The sequence below is a fragment of the Mus pahari genome, chromosome 7 (assembly GCF_900095145.1).
Source record: "Mus pahari chromosome 7, PAHARI_EIJ_v1.1, whole genome shotgun sequence".
Taxonomy (NCBI): domain Eukaryota; kingdom Metazoa; phylum Chordata; class Mammalia; order Rodentia; family Muridae; genus Mus; species Mus pahari.
The window spans coordinates 49,411,037-49,427,782 of record NC_034596.1 but is presented as its reverse complement, the minus strand read 5'-3'; the positions used below and the strand labels follow the sequence as shown (position 1 = coordinate 49,427,782).

General features: G+C 43.8%; 1 long non-coding RNA gene across 1 annotated transcript; it reads left to right on the top strand.

Moving 5' to 3' along the window:
• The first annotated feature begins 3,767 nt into the window (after positions 1 to 3,767).
• On the top strand, positions 3,768 to 9,019 carry LOC115064385. Its single transcript, XR_003844203.1, has 3 exons — positions 3,768 to 3,972; positions 4,955 to 5,075; positions 5,865 to 9,019. It is a non-coding gene; the product is annotated as an uncharacterized LOC115064385 (long non-coding RNA).
• Positions 9,020 to 16,746: the final 7,727 nt, after the last annotated feature.

Below are 16,746 nucleotides of genomic sequence, written 5' to 3'. Positions count from 1 at the left end.
TAAGCAGCCAGCACATCTAGGAACCTCAGAGCCTGAAAACCAAAGGAAGGGAAACCAAGCTCAGGAGGAGACTGGAGCAGTGGCCCTGTGGGGAAGAACACAGGCCACTCAGAGGACCAGCGTTTAATTCCTAGCACCCACATGGCAGCGCTCCTATCCAAAGTCCAGTTCCATAGAATCTGACGCCCTCTTCTGGCCGCCTCTGGCACTTCACACACATGGTGCACAGACACACGCGCAGACCAAGCACCCACTCATCTGAAATTAATTTTTTTTTTTTTTAAAAAAAAGAACGCTGCAATTAATATTTTTAAAAAGCAAACCAAAGACAGAAAACAAACAAAACAAAATCCCCCAAAACACTCCGATTGTGGTCTGAATGTTTGTGCTGCCTCCAAAATCCCTGTTGAATCAGTTTTGGGATGGTCTTTGTGGCTGGATCCTTTGGGAGGTAACTGGGTTTCGAAGGTAGAACTCTTAGTGAGAACAAGATTGTTGATTAAGAAGCAGGCATAGCTTGAGCTTACTATTTTTCTATCCCACGAGGACACAACCAGAAAGCTGGTCGTCAGCAGTCAGCAGAGAGAAGAGAGCAGACCGGCAGACAGCAGGCAGCAGAATCTTAGGAACTTGGACTTCTCAACTGCCAGAGCTGTGAAAAATAAATGTCTGGTTTTAAGCCTCGAGCCTGTGATAGTTTGTTAAGCAGTCTAGACTGGTGAAGACAGTTACATTTAAGGGGGAATTATTCCAACTCCTGATCAGGCATATTAGGACCCACCCCAGCACCCAGAAGGTGGAGGCAGGGAGATCAGTAGTTAGAAGCCAGCCTGGGCAACATAGCAGGACCCCATATCAAAAGAAAGTGGGGAGGGGTAAGAACTAAAGTAGGTAATTGAGTAGTACCCTCTGAGTACTGAAGGAATGGGACAATTTCAACTCAGAATTCAAGAAAAATATTCTTCATAATTACAGGCAAAATAAATCTTACAAATAAAAGTTGTGAGAATTTGATAGCAGATTTGTTCTGAGAAAGACTAAAGAGTAAGGCTAGAGAGAAACAACCTGAATGAAAACTCAAGTATGTATGGGTGCTATTAATTATACATATGGGGTAAGTGAACTTTAACCACTTCAACTTCTTCCTCAAATTTCTTTGAAAGACTAAAGAAGGTTAAAGCACAAAACAAAACAAAAAACAAAGCCGGGCGTGATGGCACACGCCTTTAATCCCAGCCCTCAGGAGGCAGAGGCAGGCGGGTTTCTTAGTTCAAGGCCAGCCTGGTCTACAAAGTGAGTTCCAGGACAGCCAGGGCTATACAGAGAAACCCTGTCTCGACAAACCAAAAGAGAGAGAGAAAGAGAGAGAGAGAGAGAGAGAGAGAGAGAGAACTGGGCCCTGTAAGTTGTCTCTAACCACTAAAGAGGTGCTGTGGTACACGTACACGCGCACACACACACACTTTAAAAAGGAATGTGAAATTAAAAACAATAATGTTTTCATAGGGTTTAAGCTCATGGTAGGTATGAAATATGTCATAGGTAGGTCCGAACATGGCATGAAGAGTAATGAGAAGAAGCATGGGGGGTTTTACTGCCGAGGTTTCATATTTTACATCAAGTTGTTCCGTATCACTCCATATGTGTTGCGACTAATTAGGAATCCATAGCCAGCCATGGTGGCACTGAGGAGATGCGGCAGGCAGATCTCTGTGAGTTTGAGGCAAGCCTGGTCTACATTGTGATTTTCAGGCCATCCAGAGCTACATAGTGAGACTTGGTCTCAAGAAAAAAAAAAAGTTACTACAACAACAACAAAAAAAGCTTAACGTTGAAATTTGCAATTTCTAGATTAGTTATTAAACCAAATACAAACAACAGCAGCAGGTGCACACAAAGCTAAAAAGTCAGCAGGGTAATTAAGATGGAATCCTCAAGAGCTTGTCATTCACTTAAGGCAGGAGAGGAGCCCGAGAGGTGAAACAAAGATGAGGTGAGGAGAAAACACTGGGATGGATGATTGATGTCATGCTCATGGTTCCTTTAGATGTGGGCATGGCTACGCCAGTTAAAGGGGAGGCGTTTAAAAGCGAGACCCCAAACACTGCTGGCCTATGATAGCAGAGATACATAAAAAGTGAAATGATGGAGAAACAGCCTTTGTAAATAGGAAAAGAAGTGGGGGGAGGGGATGAATCCACCTCGACGTACCAATATCAGACAAGGTAAGGAGATTAAAAAGGACTTTTTAAAAATTAGATATTTTCTTTATTTACATTTCAAATGTTATCCCTCTTCCTGGTTTCCCCTCCAAAAACCCCATATCCCAACCCCCCACTGCTCACCAACCCACCCACTTCTGCTTCCCTGTCCTGGCATTCCCCTATACTGGGGCATAGAACCTTCACAGGACCAAGGGCCTCTCCTCCCATTGATGACCAACTAGGCCATCCTCTGCTACAAATGAAGCTAGAGCCATGAGTCCCTCCATCTGTTTTCTTGGGTTGGTGGTTTAGTCCCAGGGAGCTCTGGGGTTACTGGTTGTTCAGGACTTTGGGTAGTTTCTCTAGCTCCTTCAAAGGGGATCCTGTTCATAGTCCAATGGATGGCAGTGAGCATCCACCTCTGTATTTGTCAGGCACTGGCAAAGCCTCTTAGGAGACAGCTATATCAGGCTCCTATCAGCAAGCACTTGTTGGCATCCACAACAGTGTCTGGGTTTGGTGATTGTATATGAGATGGAACTCCAGGTGGGGCAGTCTCTATATGGCCTTTCCTTCAGTCTCTATTCCACACTTTGTCTCTGTAACTCCTCCCATGGGTGTTTTGTTTCCCCTTCTAAGGACAGAAGTATCCACACTTTGGTCTTCCTTCTTCTTGAGTTTCATGTGGTCTGGGAATTGTATCTTGGGTATTCTGAGCTTCTGGGCTAATATCCACTTATCAGTGAGTACATACCATGTGTGTTCTTTTGTGATTGGGTTACCTCACTCAGGATATTTTCTAGTTCCATCCATTTACCTAAGCATTTCATGAATTCATTGTTTTTAATAGCTGAGTAGTACCCCATTGTGTAAATGTACAACATTTTCTGCATCTATTCCTCTGTTGAAGGACATCTGGGTTCTTTCCAGCTTCTGGATATTATAAATAAGGCTGCTATGAACACAGTAGAGCATGTATCCTTATTACATGTTGGAGCATTTCCTGGGTATAGGCCCAGCTGGGTCCTCAGTTGTACTTTGCCCAATTTTTGAGGAATTGCCAAACTGATTCCAGAGTGGTTGTACTGGTTTGTAATCCCATCAGCAGTGGAAGAATGTTCCTCTTTCTCCACATCCTCGCCAGTACCTGCTGTCACCTGAGTTTTTGATCTTAGCCATTCTGACTGGTGTGAGGTGGAATCTCAGGGTTGTTTTGATTTGCATTTCCCTGATGACTAAGGATGTTGAACATTTCTTTAGGTGCTTCTCAGCCGCTCAGTATTCCTCAGTTGAGAATTCTTTGTTTAGCTCTGTACCTCATTTTTAATAGACTTATTTGGTTCTCTGGAGTCTAACTTCTTGAGTTCTTTGTATATATCGGATATTAGCCCTCTATCAGATGTAGGGTTGGTAAAGATCTTTTCCCAATCCATTGGTTGCCATTTTGTCCTATTGACAGTGTCCTTTGCTAGAAAGGACATTTTTTAGTTAAAAAAAAATTTTTTTTGGTCACTGATCAGAAAAAACAGAAATTCTCAACTTTAGCCATCTAATTACAGGAATTCGACCAGGTATAAAGGTGCAACTAGAGAGCCAAAGGGAGAGGCTGATCCTCAAAGCTGGAGATGCCAATGTTCTCTCAGTATCTGATGGAACAAGTTGTCAAGCCAGGAAGGCACGCAATCTAACAAGACAACATGAGTCAACTTCTGCTGGATATGCACGTGGCTTAATGTGAGAGCATCTGCCCAGCGTGTGCAAGGCCCAGGTTTGATCCTCAGTACCACAAAACTACACACAATGGAGGAGCAAAAATTCTCTTTATGAGCACAGAGTTCCCCCAGGAAAAAAAAATGACAAAATAGACCCATAAAGTGAGTCTAAATAAATCCAAAAGGCTGAGTTCTAACAGAGCATGCTCAGTAATCACAATGGAATTAAACTGGAAACGTAAAGAGAACAACATGTGTGACATGTTCAAATGGTTTGAAATGTAGCAAAAGACTTTAACTAAGCTAGAGGTTGATGAGGTCCCCAGGAAAACTGGAAAATATTCCAAATAGAGTAATAGTGATGTGCACTAATACACTGGCACTTAGGAGGGAAGACACACCTCGAACTTAGCTCATATTTGAAAAGAGGAGTTAATTTCCCTGAATGTTTTCCTAAACTTCAAGATCTCAATTTTCATCTTGTAAGCCTATAGAAAAATAGAGAAAAAAATAAAACCCAGGAAATCCAAATCAAAGAAATAAGAAAAAAACACAACAAAAATCAATAAAATAGTACAAAGCAACAACTGAGAAAAATGATGAAGGGCAGAAGAGGAAATATCAATTTGCATTGAGTGAAAGATGGTGGCATCACGTCCCACACACATTAAGACACAACAGGAGGGTATTCTGAAATGTTCACTCTAATAACAATTTAGAAGTCCTCAAGACATTCCCTAAAAAATTCAAACTATCAAGACAGAAACTAGAAGAGAGTATCAGTTAGATGCCCATTAAAGACATGTAGTTTTTAATTAAAATTTTTCTCACAAAGAAAATGCCAGAGGCAGAGAGCTTCCAACAGGTTCTCTTAAAGACCTATGAAGAAAGGTTACCACCACCAAGACATTGAAAGATAAGGGGTTTCAATTCTTGCCATACTTCCCAATCAACTTGCCTATTGGCCTGTCTAGAAATCAGATGAGCATTTGGTTATAAACTTAGCCAGATGAGACACTATTCTTGCTGCTGTTCCAGGTGTATTTTCATTGCTTGAACAAATTAACACAGCCACTGGTACTAAGACTGAACGGGTAGATGGTGTCTTGTCATCCAGCCCTGCAAAGAAGGACCGTCGGAAGCACTTTCCTCGACGCCAGTAAGTCTAGCATTGTGCCTTCACTGTCTCACCTTGGGACTATACCAATCCTCTAGCCCTATATCAAACTTTAGTTCATAAGCAACTCCAAACCTTCCCCTTCCAGAAGGCACCACACAGGTCTATTACACCAATGCCAGTCTGATGACTGGACTCAGCTACAAGCAACAAATTGTCTAAAATGGGAAAGAAAATTATAAAAATTCAGACATCTTAGTGACAGTTTTAACAGTCCAGTGGTATGGAAAGTATTGAAATATCCCTCCAAGGGTGAAGGATATGTTGTTTCTGGCTACTTCAATAATCACAATAGAGGAATACACATAATAGATATCTTTGAATTATAAAGACAACACATTCCTAGATTTGGTAAATTGTTTGGCCTAATTACTATGGACATGAAAACCTTAGTTTTGAGTGGGGCTAGAAAAAAAATATCTCTGTAGTAGGTCCCAGCTACTACAGAAGTGGGCCCTCATGGGTGAGTCACAACTCAGAGCCTATAGATTGTCATCTTGGCACTCCCTGTGGACTACTACCCTCTGAGAAACAGGTTTAGCTTGAACTTAGTTACTAGAGACTTAATGATTTACCACAGGCCATCCCGTGGTAATTAATATCTGGCCCAAGCATCTCCTCATGAACTGGGTGTGGTCCAGCTCATCAAACCGTAAGGCTCAGTACAGTTACTTAGCAGCACTCCATCACTGGAATTTGATTTCTGGAGTTATGATAAAATTCTAGAACTGAAATTAACTTGAAAAAGGAAAAGGTTCATTTGTTTTACAGGTTGTGACCTATCACCAAAGGAAGTCAAAGCAGGAACCTGGAGCAGAAACTGAAGAGACCACGAAGGAGTGCAGCTTACTGGATTGCTCATCTACCTTTCTTATACAGTCCAATCCCACCTGCCGAGGGATGGCATTACCCACAGAGGGCTGGGCCCTTCTATATGGATTAGTGACCAAGAAAATTCTCCCCACAGGATTGGCCACAGGCCAGTATGATGGCTATAATTTTTAAATGAGGTTGCCTCGTCCCAGGTATGTCAAGTTGGCAAGCAAGATTAGCTACCACAGTTGCTGAGTGGGCATATCCTTACAGCATTGATCTTGAAAGGCACTTGATGGTTCACCCCTCTATGGACCTAAACTCATACTTCCTTTCAAGCAGAAAAAAAAAAACACCGAGAGGTTTGCTTTCATGGTGTGACTGTCTTGGAAGGAACATGAATGGGAAGATGGCACCGAGAGAGTTGAGGATGAGAGAGCTGGATGGTCTTCCTCTGAATGGACAGAGGAAGTCAAATCTCTTCTTGTGAATGCTCATGAGAGGGTGTTTTAATAGTGGCTACAGTAACACTTCTCTTGTGGCACAAATTTGTCTTTTCCCCCAAAGAGCTCTTGGATCGAGTGACCATGATAGAGGGACTGTAATGGATCATCCCCATGGACTTCTACTCTCCAAGGGTAATCTGGACGTAGCTAATGTTGAGCATCTGACTGGCCACAGCAGAGACTGAAACTGAGTCCTTAATATGCACTGTTCCCGTGGGAAGGTCAATGCTTCTTATTGGAATCAATATTTACTGTGGTTATGGATATGGGGACTAAACACAACGTCTCAGAAAACTATCATCCATAAGCTTATGAAGGGCTTCAGTCACCACTGTGGCATTCCACACAGTATTGCTTCTGATCAAGGAACTTCATAGCAACTGATCTATGGCCAGAGTATCATGGTCATGTAACACCCTATAACTCCAGAGTAACAGAAGAGTAAAATGGCCTTCGGGAATTCTTCCACAGCATAAGCTAGCCATACCTCAAAGGACTGTAGCAATGTCCTTCAAAGGGCTACTCAATGCAATGAGTTGGCAACGAATATATAATGTTCCTCTGAACACAGTTAGCACTCATATACCTAGGATAACATCGCTCAACTTTGCCTCTTGAAAGTCACTAGGAACCATCCTTATGACTGTAGGTTCTGCTGGTCTAGAGCTTTTGGGTTTTACTGAGACTAAGCCTACCAACAGACACGTGATTCCAGTGGAATAAAAATTATGACTACCATCTGAACAGTTTGGAGTCTTCCTTCCTTTTAGTAAACAGGCAAAGAAGAAAGATTACTGCACTGGCTGAGGGTGTTGGTCCTAATTTTCAAGCAGAAATTGGGTCAGTACTGTACAAAGGTGTTTAGGAACAGTATGTAAGGAAGTCATTTAGAGTGTTTCTTAGTAATACTGCTATAAAAATAAATGTTTGTGTCCTCCTAGATTTGTATGTTCTGAGCTGTATTTCCTAATATGGAAGCATTTTGAAGTGGTGTTTTGGAAAGAAAATGAATTTGTTAGGGTTGAATTCATTTGGAATCAGTAACCTCACATGGGAGATGACCTCACTTTCTGCTTTGTGAGCCTACAAGAGGAAGGTGCTGATGCTTACAAATCAGGAAGAAGACCCCACTTGAAACCAAACTAGCCAGCCTCTACAACTGCGACACATCTTCTGTTGTCTAAGCCACCTGACTTATGATACTTTGTTTAGGAGCTTGAGCGAATAACAACTACCATTCTCTTGACATCGGTCAGTGGACGGAAAACTACAGCAGCCCAGTTCAAACAGCTCTGCCGAGTAGGGGAATAACAGCTCCTTCCCTTCAGGTATGAAGGAATGGGTCACCTCACTGGGCAAGTCCCACATTCAGCTAACATGCTGGCTACAGGCAGAAAAAAAAGACCATGGAAAAGCTGGAAGAAAGCGGCTATAAATCCCACCCATGGTTATGTGACGATTTGTAGAAATAAGAACTGTAAGTACCATGAATAGTTCTTTTGTATTTTATTTTAGACCTTTTATACAAAATCTTTTGGTGTCTCCCTTTCCTATCCTCATATTACCCAACAGAATTTTAGGAATCACAGTTAACTTTATGTCATGGTATTTATGTAAGTTATCAAAGAGAACAGTTGAAGATCACCAATAACCTTTGTCACCCTCTTCAAGATGGAAGCTTGCACTTTGGATATACACAGAATCATTGTACCATGTCACTCAGTGTATAGCTTTGTCCTTTTCTGTGAGTGTTTAAGTGTGACTTAAGGAATGGATGTGGGTGGATGTAACAAGGGTGGCCTGAGCTGGCTAGTTTTATGCATCAGCTCCACCCACTCAGCTAGGTGTTTCCTCATAGGTGTTTTGTAGCTATTAGTCACTGCTACAGTGGGTTGGTTTTAAGCAAAGAAGATTATCCTCAATAATCTGAGTGGGTCTGACTACGGTCTCTCAGTTTCTCTGAGTCAGAGAAAGTCTGAGTGGCCTCCAGAGTCCAGGGTTTATAGCTTGTCTTTCCTGGTCACACACACACACACACACACACACACACACACACACACACCCCTCTTTTTGCCTTTGAGACTTCACCTGATACAGTCCCAGCTTCCTTCAAAAAAGCAAAGGACATCAAAATACAATATTTCCCATAAACATAAAAATTCATACCAAAAATTTAAGAACAATACATTCATGAACTTGAAAAAAAGCTAGTGAAGGACCTGAAAGTCAATCATTGAAATTCATTACTTTAGCACAATAAAAGAGAAAAGCCGTACCATTGCCTTGATAGAACAGCATCAACAAATTCTATATTTGCGTGCACTAAAAATTGTCAGTAAATGAAAGCCAGAGTGAACTCCCCTGAGTACATTAAAGAATATCTGTGAAAACTACAATAAGCATTGCACTTAGCACCAAAATACTGGCTGCTCCCCGGCTGGGGACGAGAGTTAGGCAGGGGTGTTTATCTTATTGTTTCCAGTTGTCACTGAACATCAAGGCCACAACCAGGGCAATAAAGCAAGAAAAGAAATAAGTATCATGAATATAATTGTATAAAAGATAAAGCTGTTTTTACATATAGCATGCTTGCTGTATATGCTTAGTCAAGGCTCTACTGTCTAATAGCCTCATGATTTGAGGCTAAATATGTTTTATAGTAAGCCTACACTATAAAATGATGACATTGAGGCTGGGATAAAATATTACATACGTGGGCCCCGCATTGGCTGGGGCTCAAAATGTATTAGTGTTGATAGTAGTGATAGCTTAAATGATTCTACCTTAACCAAAGTTTATATACCTACTGACTTGCCAAAAATTCTTATTACACATTTTTGTTTATGAATTTTTATATTTACATTCATGAAGAATCTTGGTTTGCAATTTTTTTTTTCCCACTTGTGTCTTGTAAAGTTTTAGTTTCAGGGTTTTCTGGTCTTACAATGGGAGTTGGGACTGCATCAGCCAAAATGACATCAGAGGAAGAACTCTAGGACATATGTTGCAAATGTGATGTTTGTAGGTGAGTTTTTTTATGGGCATAATATATATTTCAATCTCCTTTAATCCATCGGCCAACTTTTAGGTCAGTTCTATCTTTGGGGCTCATTTCATGAGAAACTGAGTCAGAAAGAAGGTTCAGCAGTCTGCTCCGTGATTCATCGCTCACAATTGGCTGGATTCAAGGATCACTGCTTGGCCCCCAAGTCCAAGCCTTTTCACTGCTTCCTAGACACGTGCAAAAATAGCTTCCAACTAACCTCGGCAGACTGTGTTTGTTCTTTGTGTACAGATAAAATGAGTTAGTCACAAGCACTTACTCTAACTGTCCAAATTAACACTGCACACATGTCAAATGGACCCAAACTGTTGCTGAAGGCAGGGGAACCAGGAAGCGGGAGATCTCTCTTCAATCCAAGTGATTTGGATCAACACCAGCCTCCAAGATTTCTGCTGTGGAGATAAATCAGAGCCTGTAGTAACCGGAGTCTCGCCATATTTGGTGTCTAATTTTTGCTGGGAATAAAGGACACAGCAGCTAAAACACGACCTGTGTTGGAGCCTGTACAAAGTCACTCTGCTTTACTTAACTGCTACATATTGGCCCAGAAGTATTTCATTAACTACACACTTGCTGTAGGTTCTATCTAGTTACCATAGAAACTTTGAAGGAAAAGCTTGTTTGTAACCCTTGGACTAGGCTCGCTACCGCCAGCTCTGAAGCTCTACTTAAAGATTCCCCTTGTTATTTTAAACGCTCCCCTTTCTGCTTGTTTTCTTCTCCTGTTAGACAGCTCAGTCAAATTCATTCAGGACCTTCCAACTGCCATTTTTTGTGATTTTTCAAGGCACAGTTCCTGAAGGTGAATGGCTATAGCCAGTGATGCTTTTGTGTGTTTATCTGTGAACTAGGCTTTAGTTACCACAGGGGTGTGTGTGTGTGTGTGTGTGTGTGTGTGTGTGTGTGTGTCTGTGCGCGCGCATGGTGTTTAAAGCTGAAGTTTCACTTCATCAAAAATAAAAATGAACTGTCTTGTTTCTATTCTCCCTGTCAAATGAACTTCCCATCCAGTCCAAGTCTTCACAGAAGGCCCTGTGAGTCCCCACTCAGCTCCTCAGACATCTTTTAAGTGGGAACTGTCTGCTTTCTAGAAGCTCTGCATCTTCCTGTCCTCCCACCAGCCCTTTCGTCCTGGAGTTGCCAAATACAGCACTTAGCTGTGCTGGCCTCTACAGCTCCCCCTCCCCTGGGGTACACAATTCTCAGAGCACTTTACAGCCAGTGGGCCCCCAGGAAGTGAACTCCTGCCTCCCTCCCTACTAGGCAACATCTCCCAACACGGTCCCTCTGTTCTCCTGCCTGATGTCCATTTGGCCCACATGGAAATTCCCATCTGGTTCCAATTGATTTTGTTCTGCAGGAGAGAGGTGGGTGTTGGACAACTGGGTTGCATTTATCAGGGTCATTCAGGGTCTGGTTTGGAGGGAAGGTTGGGGACCAGATGTTGAACACTTCTAGAGGCTAAAATGTATAACCTGTGGAGTTTAGAAGATTGTTTGGAGGGTTTTTGATTTTGGTCATAGAAGGAGTTGAGGTCAGATACCACAGCTGAGGGCAATTCCACATGAATGCTATGTGTCTCCTCAAAGGCAGATGCAGTCTTCCAGAGAGAAAGTAGAGGTTGGGACCCTGTGTCCAGGGCATATCTGCCTTTCCAGCTGACTTAACCCCTCAAAGTGAGGATACAAATTTGGCATAATTACCCACTGAGGAACACACTGTGGGAGTTCATGGAATAACTTTTCAGATTTGTTTTCACTATAAATTATGGATTTCTTTTGAAAGCAATGTCTTTATTGAGATATACTCTCTATCCAATAAGAGACCATCTAAACTTTGTAATTTAGGGTACGGGGTAGACAGTACCTGCCTAGCTTGCACAAAGTCCAGGACTTTGACCCCCAACTCTGCTGAAGCATATGATACAGTGGATTTGGGTATTTGTAGAGTTGGGCAAATATTACTTCTCTAATTTTAGAATATTTGTATCACTCTACTCTAAAACATTCTGTAGCCATTAATCCCAACTTCCTACTCTCTTCCCGAAGTCCTTAGAAACCAGCAACCTACCTTCTGTTTCTGGCCACCGCCCAGTGGTTTTAGGCATCCCTGGAGAAGAACGCAAAGCCCAATGTGCACCGGGATCGATCACAGTCCTCAGAAACCATTGCTGTGTTTCTCAGGCTCTAGCAAACCCAGCCTCATCCGCCCTATCACTGAAAAGAACAGATGGCTGAAGCCTTCTCCAGGCCGAGGCTGTGCCTCTGTATTGCCAAACATGCTGATGAGCCCAGTAACTCAGCCCGGAGTCACTAGGAAAACAAATGCGGAAATACCTGGACAGCGCCAAGGCAGCACAGGCATTTCCCAGCTCTCCCGCCAAGCCGCCACGCCACGTTGCAGCTGCATGAGTGACTCCTGACACAGTGACCCTTAGTGGAAGTGGAAATGGAGGCCTCAGGGCTAGGGGACAGACTGTTCAGGGGCTAAGTAGACAGCTAAGCACTTAACACAAGGAGCACGGGGAAGCAGCAGCATGGACAGCATGAATCTGGGAGCTGCTGCCACCTCGCTTGGGAACAGCAGCTGGTTCAGGAGCTGCTTGCTGCTTGGAAGCATTTTTACAGGCGCAGATGATCTGCAGCACTCTGAACTGAGAGTTCCTGATGGAACACAACTGGGCGGGTGTAGATCTTCTGCAGCAGCTCATCAGCCCCTTCAGAAAAGGAAAACGAGCGAAGAAAACATTTCTATTTCCAAGAATACCATAGCAGCTTCCCTTGGAGGGAACCCTTCATATAGTACTTGTTAGCATGTGACTTTTCCAGCCCAGAACATGGGCTTCGGCAAGGAGAGCCTGTGTCGTTTCATTTTTATAAGCTTGGCATATAGTAATTACCAGTAAAGCCTCATTTATTGGGTGAAAAATTTCAAGTATCTATTTCTAATGGTTTTTTTTTCCCCCCACAGAACTCTGTAGCATTAGAAAAAAGTATCCTCCCTCCAAAAATCACTGTGTTAAGAAGGGCAGTGAAAATCAAGTGCAAATGTGTGCTTTTCAGCATGCTATTCTTATCAGGGAAGACACGGTGCTGTGTGATGCATCCCTGAGAAGAATCTGTGAGCTGAATAAAGATGTTTAAAGCCATGGAAGACTGGATCTAAGACCATAGAGCCAGGCCCTTAACAACAAATACCTGGAATACATGTGAGCCCTCCCTTCACCCCCAGGGAAGAGGCTGCCAATCATGTCTGGCTGTTTCCCACCAAATGCAGGCCTAAGTGTAGACTCATTACCAGCACTATTTCACAGGATTGTTCCTGGGTGCTTGGTGGGTTTCTTTGGTTAGAAAACATACACAGTAACTTGTCAGTCAACAGGATGGACAGGGCCATGAAAACCCGTGAGGTCATCTTGGGGTGGGGGTGGGGGGAAGGGCACTTGAGAGGCACCTACTGGACTCCTGAGATGCTCAGCCTGTTGTCTGCATGCAGAGTGACTTTATTCTAATTCAAGAACCGGTGTTGGGGCTGGATCTGAGGCCCAGACAGGCAAAGGTCCTATTTACCAAGAGATTCAAGGACCTGAGAAAGCCAGAGCCTAGAAGTCAGGTGAGCCAACCAGGCCAGTTATTTTCAAATCTGAGTGTGGAGGAGCAGGCAGTTAGCTGAGGAGGACATAAATAGTATTCATTTCTTCCCAGCTGGGTGAATAATTGCATCTTCCCAGGAAACCTGCCTCGGAGACAAGCTGCCTGTTCGTTCCTAAGGACGCACTGCCCATGCAGAAACACAGGTGGATACAATCTGATAGTACTAGCATCGTCTGCCCCTGCGACAGTGGGGAGGGTAGACTTCAGAAAGAAGAGTTCCTGTCTGAATTCTGGCAAAGCAGAGTTAGGGAGAGATCTTTCTTCCCTTGGCTTCCAAGGAGGGGAAAACAGAAAATTACAGTCACACGCTGTATAACGTCTCAGAAAGCAGCAGATAGCACACAAGATGGCAGTCCCAGAGACTCTGTCATCTAGGGACATTGCAGCTGTCTTAGTTTGTGTGAGCATACTCTACGATGTTCACAGGACTTTTGAAAATCTAGCCCCGTGGTTCTCTGAACATGTGACTCAACCGTAAGGATTGCCCTTTCTTTGGCCTTTGGTGTGAACCTGAAATGTTTACACCTGTCTTCAGCGTGACTCCTGAGAACATGGGGTTTCAGATTCTTCATGGGTAGAGGAATTCAAAGCCAGATAGGCTACAGGACCGCGCCTCTGATGTACAGTGAGCCAGCTGGGATCAGAACACGGGCTCTCTTTGTTCAAGACACTAATCCCACTGAACAGCGCTGACTTGCCTAAGCTGCCGGTAGAAAGGCTGCTACATCCTTGAATGCCTGAATGCCTAACAGTGACATCATTGTAACCAGAACGGCCCTGAAGAGAAGTGGGTAGGAACTGCCATGTGTCTAATTTTTATGGCACTTTGCCTCTAAGAGCTAGAAGTATTTTCTTGCCTTGTAATAAAGGGACTTGATAAATAAAAGTGTTTCGTGTTCATAACATTCTTCCAACACTATTTGATTAATACTGTTTGATTAAGCATCAGAAGAGCCAGTATATGGGGCACCGGCATAGTGTACACACTGCTGCCTCCGGCTAGGGGCAAGAGAATAAGGGAAACACTCAGAAAGTGGGGGTAGGCCCACTGATACCCCAGAGTGCTAACCTGTAAATGGAGGCATGAATCTGTGTCACACACTCAGGGCTGTCTAGAGACGTCCTTCAGATGACGTGTATCTTGAAGAGAGCTGCAACATGTTGCTGGGAGGTCACAGTAGCATGCAAGTCTGATGGGCAATGGGGTTCAGGTGAGCTGAAGAGGACTGAACCATGACAGTGATAACCATCACTGCCTTTGAGAAATGCTCCAAAATGCCAGCTAAGCTGGTTGCTTCCCCTTTCTGACTCAGAAAGACCAAGGTTGCCTCAGAGCCTACTCCCAACCTCTTTTCCTTCTTCATGAGCTTGGGACCCTCAGCTGGGCTCAGCCTCTGGCAGCTTCCTTAGCAATGAACTACAGCTTGCCAGGAGGTCAGACACAAAACTCCGTTGCAACAGCAAGAGCGAAAGCTGAACAAACGGCCCCAAAGGGCTCGTGAAAGCAGGCCGCCTGTCTGAGGATGACACCAGAGAGATAAACCACGACAGAGAGGCTCCACATTCTCCAGATCAGGAGCTGAGCAGGCAGGGCTGGCACAAGGGTCACCAGTACAGTTGTCCTCCCAGCGCAGTGTTTGGGAAGTGATGACTTGTATTAAGGTGGAGATTGCTAAGACCATGAAGAACAGAGAGACCTCTTAATGGTTAAAAGGACTTTTGTCTCAATTAGCAGAACCTGAGTTCAGATCCTAGCATCCACGCTGGGCGGCTCACAGATGCCTTTAACTTTTGCTCCAAGGAATCTAATGTCCTCATCTGGCCTCCACAGGCAATTGCACATACATACATACATACATACATATATAGACACACACACACACACACACACACACACACACACGTACACACGTACACCAGCCAATAAGAAAGAAAGAAAGAAAGAAAGAAAGAAAGAAAGAAAGAAAGAAAGAAAGAAAGAAAGAAAGAAAGAAAGAAAGAAAGAAAGCCAGCCTTTGGGAAGCACTGAGAAGGCAGGACTGCAGGGCCGTAGAGATGGCTGCCCAAAGTTAGCACATTAAATAATAATAATAAAGTCGGGTGTGGTGGCACATGCCTTTAATTCCAGCAATTGGGGATGCAGAAGCAGGCAAATCTCTGTGAGTCTGAGGCCGGTCTGGTGTACAGAGCGAGTTCCAGGACAACCAGGACGGTTACCCAGAGAAACCCTGTCTCAGAAAACAATAATATTGACAACAACAGCAACACATGTTTCTATACCCCGTCCAGTGAAGTTCTCTGTCCCTTTTAAAGTGCCTGGCCTTGTACTCAGACCAAAAGGGAGTCAATGTTCTCAAGGCAGCGAGAGTTCAGTGAGCCTTGACCCAGTATGTTAGTGTTTCACCACTGACAAACCAGAACTTTCCGTCCACGGCTCCACTGCTCGTAGGAGCGTTTTCTGAGTCAGGACTTCTTAGTGCTCTGGCATGAGGAAGAGGAAAGGACAGTGCCCTACAACAAGGCAGAGAACCTCATGCCGAAGGACACGAACAAGGTTGCCTCAGAGCCCATGCCCACCCTCCTTTCTTCCTCTCACAGTGGCCAGGAAGCAGAGAGGGCAGAGCGAGCTCAGGGACAAGAAATAACCTTGAAAGTGTGCTGTACTCACCACAGTGATCTATTCCCTTCAACTAGGCCTAATTCCTTTTTTTTTTTTTTTTTTTTTTTGTTTTTCGAGACAGGGTTTCTCTGTATAGCCCTGACTGTCCTGGAACTCACTTTGTTATACACCAGGCTGGCCTCGAACTTAGAAATCCGCCTGCCTCTGCCTCCCAAATAGCCCGTGCAGCTATGAACCAATCAGTGGATCAATCCATCATCTAGGAGGCAGGCCTTGGAGATCCGAGCTTGAAGGATATCTCAATCCAAACTGTAACTGCTGCCTACCTGGAACCTAAGGCTGGTACCAAAGTGAGCAGGTGGCTCATGTACTGAAGAAGTAGCCGCCAGGGGACTAGGCAGAAAGTCCAGAGGAAGACAGCCCTAGGGAAGGCAAGAGAATCAGAACAGCAGAAAGATCTTAAAAAAAAAAAAAAAAAACACAAAGATTTATGTATTTTATGTATAAGAGAGCTCACTCTGTCTGCGTGTACATCTGCATGCCAGAAGAAGGCATCAGATCATACTATAGGTGGTTGTGAGCCACCATGTGGACCTCTAGAAGAACAGACAGTGCTCTTAACCGATAAGCCATTCTTCCAGCCCCACAGCAGGAAGACCTATATCATGAAGGTTTCTGCCTCACCTGCCACCCCCACTGTAGCCACAGATTCTCTGGAACTTGCAGGGAGTGAACTTGTAGCTTGCGCTTTTAAAATGGACCTCTAGCAGAGACTAGCCTGACACTTCTTCAAAATGTCTTCCAGCTTTACCTTTTCTCTCCATTCATTCATCCCTTAGCCTCTCTTCCTGGGATGCTTACGATGGCTACAATGTGCCATTCTCAGGACAGCCATTTCTTTTCCTGTCTTCCCTCTTCCTAAACTGCCTTCAAATCAACATTAAACTCTCTTATTTAAAGCTCTATACTGGTGTCCTCTTAGGTTGTATCTGAAGCT